The following is a 9,883-nucleotide window of genomic DNA, read 5'->3' as shown; positions in this document are numbered from 1 at the left end:
TGTGAAAAATATTATAAATAAAAATAATCTTTGAAATTATAATAATTACAATAATAATTCTAATAAAAATAATAATTACATTTTAGTTATTTTTAGTAGTAGTAATAATATTATTATTACTACTACTAAAAATAAGTAATTTAAAATATGTAATTAAAAAATATAAAAAATATATACTTACAGTTATTTACATTAATGATGTTAAAAATAATTATGCCAATAAAGCAATGCACTGAAAACAAGAATATGCAAAGGTATGCCATGTCCTATTTTTTCTTGTCATAGAAAACCTTTCAGTCCAGCAATTTTAATGCTACTATACCTTTAACACTTCATAAATTCAGATATACTGTATGCAAATAACCTATTACATTATGTAGTTGATGCTGATGTCCCCAATTATGTTTTGACCAACATCAAACCATCTCTGAAATCACATAAAGGTGGACTAGCACAGAAATTCATTCTGCTTTGAGATAACAGGATAAGAAATCAGAAATGGGAGAGCAATATCATATAGACTAATGTAGAGAGCAGTGTTAGCTGGCGTCAGGGCAGGGCTCGCTCTGAGGTTTCCAGCAGCAGGGAAGGGCTTTCTTGAAGCCTTCATGCTTGAAGGCAGGGCTCTCTCTGAGGCTTTCCACGGTGGGGTTACAGAGCTCTCTCACACTCCAACACAAAGCAAATTGTATGTGAAAACAATGCTAGCTGTCTGACCGTCTCAGGGAGGGTGGGCAGAGAAGCCTTGACTGGCCTAGTTTAGCACTGAGACGACCCTGAGATGGCCAGACAATAGTCTTCAATAGAGCAAAATACAGCACAATATAATATACAATATAATCTCCAGACATCTTAAGATATGGGTGTAAAAACTCACAATTCCAAAATGGTGCAGTGTGGAAGTACTCACATTGGGCATTTCCTCTTCCAGGATTGAGTTCTGGAAGAAACCTTGGCATTGTGTTGGTCAAGCTTCTCCCGGTCAAACATTTTTACACTCAAGATCTGGCCTTGAACAAAAGACTAAAGTTTCTGCTCGACTCATTGGAAATATTCCCCATGGATGTTCAATTTCCCACATTATTCAGTCCAAATCTGAATCAGGTAATCTTCTGTAGTCTCTGAAGGTCAGTACTAAATGAAAAAAAATATGATATTTAGGCAAAATGGGAAACATGTACACATCCTCATTCTGTTCAAAAGTTTTCACCCCCCAGCTCTTAATGCATGTTTTTCATTCTGGAGCATCAGTGAGTGTTTGAATATTCTGTAATAGTTGTATAAGAGTCCCTCAGTTGTCCTCAGTGTGAAATGATGGATCTCAAAATCATACAGTCATTGTTGGACAGGGTTCAAATACACAAAAATGCGGAAAAACAAAAGAATCTGTGGGACATGAAGGGTTTTTCTGAAGAACAGCAGGGAGTTTAACTGTTCAAGACAAACAAAGGACTCATGAAAATTATCACTAAACAAAAACCACTCTTTTGAACAGGGTCATTTTTATAAATTCAACTATTATTTTCTCTTGTGTACCATGTAAACATATTGTATGTGAAATATCTTATTCTGGTCAGTGTTAAATAAACAATAACATGCATTTTGTATGACTCCTCTTATTTTGGTAAAATAATTCAAATTTTGCAGATTCTGAAACTTTTGATCTCAACTGTATATATAGTAGAGAAGTATGCAATATCTGATGCAGAAAAGGTCTTCAGAACTACCCAAAACTTGCAGTTCCCAAGGATGTCCAATCCTGCTCCTGGATGTCAACATTCAAACCTCATTATACATATACACCTGAACCAGTTAATCAAGGATTTCGAGACGATCCTAAACTTAGTCCCCTTAAATGTCCAAACTTGCTCTTAGCGATCCATATTCCTGCAGAGCTTAGCTCCATCGATTAAAAATTACATTAAGGTAATAAAGGTTCAGGTTCGTGTTATGTCTACAATGTTTTTACTGTCACGTGACCTACCAGCATCAATTGCGTCAGTTGTGTCACTTCACTGCTATTCATAAATCCACTCCTGTTGCCTCACAGGATAGTGAGGTGTCTATTGAATGCAATCTTCAGAGTCCATACGGAAGTAGTAATATGCTTCATAAAACATTTCTACAGAAAACAAAAACAGCAGATGAGCTGAATGACATGCAAATTCACTCTCTGACAGCAGGTGGCGCTTGTGGAACAGCAGCAATGCAGCACAAAAAGTCACAAAATATGTACTGCCATGTAAGTTTCGTGACATTTTCGATGTGAAATATCCACTGAGTGGCGCTAAAAGAGTGTTAGTTTTTTTCCTCAAGATATATGAACGTACATTTGCTACGTTTTATGTGACAATGGTTTTGTATGTGTCACCGCCGTTCTGACTTGAAATGTCTATTGAATGGCGCTATAATGCTAATGCTCTGTGATGTTTTAAAATGACGTACCATCTGCACTACACCTAAACCTACCTGATAGTCTGAACAAAAGACAATGTGACGTAAAAATGCAGCTGCAAACATGCCGTTTTAGCTTGTTTTCAACCTTTTATATTTCAGCTCTTTCATCGTGAGTCATGTTTTTCAAAGGATTCGTACCCAAGGAGCTGTAATCATAACTGTGATACAAGTGCTCGCTGTTTTACCGCCTTTAGTGTTGCTGCTTTTCAAAACTGCATTAATATGAATTATACAGAGGTAAGACAAAAAGAAAATGTGATCTAAACTTTTCTTTGCTCTGTAGCTCAGCAGGCACAGAATGTACGTAGGATGCGGAATCCTTAGGTACGAATCCCGTGAAAAAAATGACTCACGATGAAAGAGCTGAAAGATAAGAGGTCGAAAAACAAGTGGCATGCTTGCGTTTTTACGTCACATTCGCTTTTGTTCATACTATCGGGTAGGTTTAGGTGTAGTGCAGATGGCACGTTATTTTTAAAACGTCACAGGGCATTAGAGTTACAGCCCCACTTAATGAACATTTCAAGGCAGGACTGTGGTGAATTGTACAAAACCAACGTAACACAAAACGTACCATATGTACGTTCATCTGTCCTGGGGAAAAAACGAACACTCTTTTGGCACCACTCAGTGGACATTTCACATTGAATATGTCACGAAGAAAAATTAGGTATGTTTTTGCATGAGATCAGCTTGCTATAGTGGCTAATGAACCGGAGGTCTCACTTACTTCCGCATTAAAGAAAAAGGCGGCTAATAGGGAAGTATTTGATTTCGGATGCAGCGTGGGTCTCCAGGAACAGGGTTAATAACCTTTGTCCTAGATAACTGAGGATCTACTTGGCTTGAGTATGATAAGACTTTGATTCAAATATGGGTTCACACACACTAGATTTTGCCTTTTCTTTTCCAAACTCACTACCGGACAGTATTTTAATGGTGCAAGTAGGTTGAGAATAAACCTAGGATAAAATGTGTTAGAACAGATAAATAAAACTGTAATCACTTGCTATTTGTTGGCTAAATTTTAGATGCATACAATAAATGAAGAACACTCTGTGATCTTACGTCCATTATGGTGTCTCAAATTAACCATTGAAATAATAAGTTGAAACCTCCACAACAACTAATGCAAAAGGTTTGACATCAGCCAATTTCTGGCACTCTCCCCACTGTTAACCCTGCTGTTTTTCCCATCATCCTCTGAACCTTCCTGTTCGGAGATGAATGCAGTGTCCTCACAGCTCTGGCTCAATTGCAAAGCACTGATCAGAATCAGGGTTCGGCTGCAGGTAGCAGAAGCAGATGCCCGAACCAATTTGATTTCTCTCTTCTGCTTTCCAAATCCCACTTTCTTTCTCTACTTGGTTCCTCTCCCTCACTTGTCGTCTTGTCATCCAACAATAACACAACATGCTGGCTTCCTGTGTGTTGGGGGAACAATAGGAGGATAACTTTGATGGCGTGTGCGAATTTGCCGTAGGAGTGCTTTTATCTTGGCCTGTAATCTCCGGCAGCATATTGAGAAGGGTCGGTGTTCCTGAAACAAAAAAAACACATTCATTTTTCAGATGAATTTCTGAATGAAGCAAATCGTAGAGGGTTTTTCTTAAAGAAAGTGTTCGTAATGACCTTTTAACACAAAAGTAAGGTAAAGCAGCAGTACTCGTGTAAAATTAACTGCTGACTGTAATAGCTTCCTCAGCTACTGTTAGCTTATGCGTGGCTGTCCTGAGTCTAACGTTAAGCTCTAAGTGTTCTGAAAATCTGACATACCCATTAAGGATGATCTACCAGCAGCTTAAGCTGTCATTCTTGCCTGACAATATGGGCTTCTTTTTCAAAATGAGCCACAACCTGGGTAGCACCTCTTGTCAACAGGAAACACTTAATACAATATACTACCACTTTTAAAACAGAGGTTGGACACCTTGTCAGACAGAAAATACATATTAGGATGTACATCCGCTTGGATAAATGAGGTAAAAAAAAATAGGAGTAGCCCATCCTGGCAAACATAAAATACCTGTCACTACCGCCACAATGTACTTCTTTATGGAAAAAAAAACATAATGTATATGAAAATGTACAGACCTTGAAAAGTATAATTAACAAAAGTTTCACGTTCATTTAAAATGTTCTTGTCTTAAATTTATGAGTAAAGACCAGGGTTCTCCAATCCTGCACCTGAAGAGCTACCTTCCTGCAGAGGAAAGGGTTAAACCTTACCCGAGACCAATCTTATGATTTTTGGCCAAACTGGTCAGAAGTTATAAGCAGAAATATCAATATTTTATATCTTTTGACCAGTAGGTGGTGCTGTGCTGAAATTGTGTATGTGCTCTCAGGTCGTGCTTGTTATAACACATACCAAGTTTGGTCAGAATTCGCTAATGCGTTGCGGAGATATAGCCTCATGTTCTTTTTTGCACAAACTTTGTCAAATTCATTTGTGCTTCACAAAAATGGTTTGGTATATTCAAAAAGCTTTTGATAACTTTTTGCTAGAATAGAATAGAACCATATGCATTTAACTCGGTATGAGCCAAGGAATCAAAAGAGAAAAAGAATTTTGCTTTTAGACCGTATGGTTAAAAAGTTATTAGCAGAAACATGCGCGCAAACTTGGCCAGTTGGTGGCGCTAAAGAGTTTGAGACTCTAAATTTGCTGTGGTTAATGATGAGACATAATTTCATAACTTTCTTGCAAATGATTCTGTAAGATTCATAACAATATGTTTAAGCATCTGAAAAAATACATTTTTACTGTAAAACTCGAAATGGTCCACGCTCAAAACAGCTGACATAGGATAATTGGGTATCGCTTGATTCTGCATGCTACTCCGAATCAAATGAGATCATTCTTGTTTTTTGGTAAAATTGTTTAAAAAAATATAAACAAAATGACCTTTGACTCTGCATAAGCCATGTGAATTTTGCTTCTAGACCTCACGGTTTAAAAGTTATTAGCAGAAATATGAGTGCAAATTTGGCCTGTTGGTGGCGATAGAGAGTTTGAGCTAGAGACTCCAAATTTGCTGTGATTAATGATGAGGCTGTCCTCTCTCCGTGTGCCAAATTTCAAAACTTTCTTGCAAGCGATTCTGTAAGACTTATAACAATAGGGTAAAGCGTTTGAAAAATACAGCATTTATACTACAAAATTCAAAAATAAAATAAAAACTTTGGTCCACGCTCAAAATAGCTGATATAGGACAATGTGGTATTATTTGCTTCAGTTATTGGTATAACACGTACCAATTTTTGTCTGAATCTGTTAAATTGTTGTGAAGAAATAGCCATTTGTCCATTTTTGCACACATTTTGTCAAATTCGTTAACACGCATTGCGAAAACAGTTTGCTTTTGAGAATTTTTTGTTAGCATTGTCTGAAGATGATCTGAGCCTTATGCATTTAACTCGGTATGAGCCAAGGAATTTTTTTAGAACACTGAAATATTTCAGAATATTTCAATATTTCAATAACTGATATACTCTAAAAATAACTATTTTACTAGATTTTAAAATGTAAAGTATTCCTATCTATCGGTCTATAATACATACAGAGATATATCGTAGGCTTTTTTTTTAGTAGAAAGGCAGCATCTCTTTGCATCTCCATTTAACTTTTTAAATCCCATTAATTGTCCTTACCTTTTCCTGTTTAGTGTCAAAAAGGCCTCAAACCCATTAGACGCCCCCAAACGCCTTAAGACCTTCAGTTAAAAGCACAATCTGTAATTTTGGCAGCTGGCACCCTGTTAATGGGGGTAAAATCTCACCCCTTGACTTCAGAAAACTCCCGAACACTTCAGTGTTTACAATCTCATTCTGAGTGCATGGGTTTCATCTTAATCAATATGTCATTAATTAAAGACTGTCTTTAAAACTGGCTGCACAATACTATGACTCTGGGTCAGTTTGGTCATCTGTAGAGATACAAGGCCACACACACACAGGTCTAGGAGCAGTCCATCTTTGTCGTCTCTGAGCCAGTCTCTCATACAGCAGACAATGGTGGACTTCAATTCACACAGTCCTTCTGATGTGTCAGACATAAACTCTCTCTCTCTTCCTCTCACTCTCTGTCTCCCTCTCCCTCAATGCCTCCATTTATTCCATTAGACACAGGGTATTCCCTGGGTCATCATTGTGTTGGTATCCAGGTTGCCAATGGCAACAGTCCCATCGTCTCACCCACTCTCTGACACCATGTCTTTTGTCCATACATCTGACTGAGAGACAGAGAAAAGAGACAGTGAAGCAGCGAGTGGGCAGAGGAGAGAGTGTGAAATTAGTCACGCAAATACCACCGAGCACAAGCGCGCCCCCTGTTGGTGGAGCAGAGAGAGCAGGCCCGTGGGCGTCTTGTGAGTGAAACGGATTGTCTGCAGGTGGACACAGACTCACACAGTGCCAAAATTCCTCAGCCAATCGCATCTCTCTCTCACTCACTGCCTCTGTTTCTTGTTCTTTCTATCCCACGAGAGAGAGATAGAAGCAATAAACAGAAATTTTGGAAACTGAGTTCCAATTCATTAATGCATTAGGCTAATGATGAATTAAACTTTAGGTAACCATTCATGTTAAAGGGATAGTACCCAAAAATGAAAATTACCCCATGATTTACTCACCCTCAAGCCATCCTAGGTGTACATGACTTAATTCTTTCAGACGAATACAATCAGTGTTATATTAAAAAATGTCCTGGCTCTTCCGAGCTTTATAATGGCAGTGAATGGGTGTTGAGATTTTGAAGCCCAAAGAAGTGCGCACATCTATCATAAAAAGTACTCCACACAACTCTGCCAGGTTAATAAATGCCTTCTGAAGTGAACTGATGCATTTGTTTAAGATAATAATGCCACAATGCCTATACTCTCTCGTGAACGGGTGTACAACAGAGTACAACTAGAGATTATGGTTTATAAAGTTTTAAATATGGATGTTTTTGTACACAAATGCATCGATTCACATAAGAAGGCCTTTATTAATCTCTTGGAACTGTGTGGAGCACTTTTTATGTTGGATGGATGCACTTTATTGAACTTCTTATCCCTTTAACATGCTGGAGTTTTACACATGTATTATGTATTAATAGCGAACAACATTATACACTACCATTCAAACACTTATAGGTCAGCATGATTTCTTAAAGTTTTCGAAATAAGCCTCTTATGCTCACCAAGGCTGCAATTATTTAATCAAAAATACAATAGAAACAGTTATATTTGTGATACATATTAGTATATATATTTTTACTGTTACTTTTGATCAAATTAATGCATCTTTGCTGAATAAAAAAAATATTAATTGCTTTAAAAAGTCATTTAAAAAAAATTATCACAAAACAAACTCCTAAACTTTTTAGTGTTAATGTAACTAGAGATTAACACTACATTAATAAATGCTATAAAAAAATGTTCATGTTCATTGTTAGTTTATGACAAATAATGCATATGCATTTATTCAGATAGCAGATGCTTTTTAGTAGCAACTTTAGAATTAATGTGTTAAATTACATAAGCATTCATAATTTTACCATGCTAAACCTTTTTATAAAGTGTTTCCTTTATTTCTTCTTGTCATGGAGAGCAAAAGGTGTCCTTTTTAATCCAATACAGATCCAGAGAGAGTCTTATTTGTAGCAAAAATACATTGTATGGGTCAAAATTATCGATTTTTCTTTTATGCCAAAAATCATTAGAATATTAAGTAAAGATCATGTTCTGTAAAGATATTTTGTTAATTTCCTACCGTAAATATGTCAAAACTTAATTTTTGATTAGTAATATGCATTGCTAAGAACTTCATATAGACACTTTCAAAGGCGATTTTCTGAATATTTTTTATTTTTTTGCACCCTAGATTTTTTAAATAGTTGTATCCAAATATTGTCCTTTCCCAACAAGCCTATTTCAGCTTTCAGATGATGTATAATTCTCAATTTCAAAAACTGACCCTTTTGACTGGTTTTGTGGTCCAGGGTCACATTTGTAACCTGAGAAAAAGATTTCACATTGTCCCAGATCTCAGAAAATGGGTTGAGATTTGCCAAGACACCAAACTCTGGAATCAAAAGTCAGTGATTTCTCATTATAATGATCATAAATTTCTCACCCATCCACAAAGATCCTTTTTTGTTTGTTTTCATTCCACCTAAGAAGCTTTAGAAGAAACACTTAATCATGGATCATCAATTAGTGCAGAGAAAGCAGATACAAACTATCCAAATTAATTTCATTTAATTTCTAAAGGTTTACACAAAAGTGCCCCTCATAGAAATGTCCAAAGATCACTATTTTAAGATTACATTACACAGAGGTTTGGTTTTAAACAGGACAGCAGATATTAGTCCCTGACCTGTCCAATCAACCTGATGTCTTCCTAAGAAATCTAAAACGGTCTCATTAATATCAATTATGTTTCCAGATTTCTAAAAACCTCAGCATGTCTAAGATCCAGCATCAGCTTTAGCATGCTCTCTCTCTCCCTTTCTTTCTCTCTCGAACAGAGGAAACTGCAATACAATGATAACGGCTGTGAACACAATAGACCCTAGGAGCACATTCACACCGGCAGGCCAAGTTTAGCTCAGAAAGGTCAGCGCACACAGACCTCTATTCCATTATTCTCAACATCATCCTTTAGCGCGGACTACAGACGGCTAATAAGAGCGGAGCTTGTCTTTTTTAGGACAAGGAGGAAAGCCTGTATGACGTGAACGGTTTTGTAGCCTGGGAGAACTGCGATGTATTCCAACAATCCCAGGGGTTTGTTCTCAGACCGAATGTCTTGAGGATGAATCATCACTTAAAATGCATCCAAATTTAATGCTGCATGTCACTGGGGCAAAATGTCAAGATATAAGGAAAAACCTTACATGCACCGATCAGTTGAGATGTTTCCAAAAGGCCAATGAGGGGGAAAAAGTACTAACCCTAAAGGATTTTGGCCTATTTTAAGACAAATTTTAGGAACCATAAAACATTTATTTAGTCATAAGGCAAAATCTGCAATCATTTAGTATGAAATACTCACCAACGGCTGATTAATTGCCTTCATGATGAATCTCTGACGATGTCCTGCGGTGTGGCTCCCATGACAGCCATCTAAATACGAACTGATAAGCACAGAGCAATTGCAATATGTGTACTTCATATCTTGTCTATATGATTTTTTCATGCTATGACAATACTATCAGCAGTACCTTGTTTTGAGTATAGTCCTCAGATTCACTCTAGCCCAGCATACAACACTGAAAATGTCTTGTTTTCCACAACAATAAAATATTGCTGTAACAGAACATACTTCAGTTCTTGCAGCACCTTTTCCATTTCTTGAGTTAATTATATGATGTTCTGAAATAGTTCACCCAACAATTATCCCATGATTTACTCATCCTTAAGCCATCCTAAGTGTTTAT

The sequence above is a fragment of the Garra rufa genome, chromosome 1 (assembly GCF_049309525.1).
Source record: "Garra rufa chromosome 1, GarRuf1.0, whole genome shotgun sequence".
Taxonomy (NCBI): domain Eukaryota; kingdom Metazoa; phylum Chordata; class Actinopteri; order Cypriniformes; family Cyprinidae; genus Garra; species Garra rufa.
Note: the sequence above shows the minus strand (reverse complement) of the source record.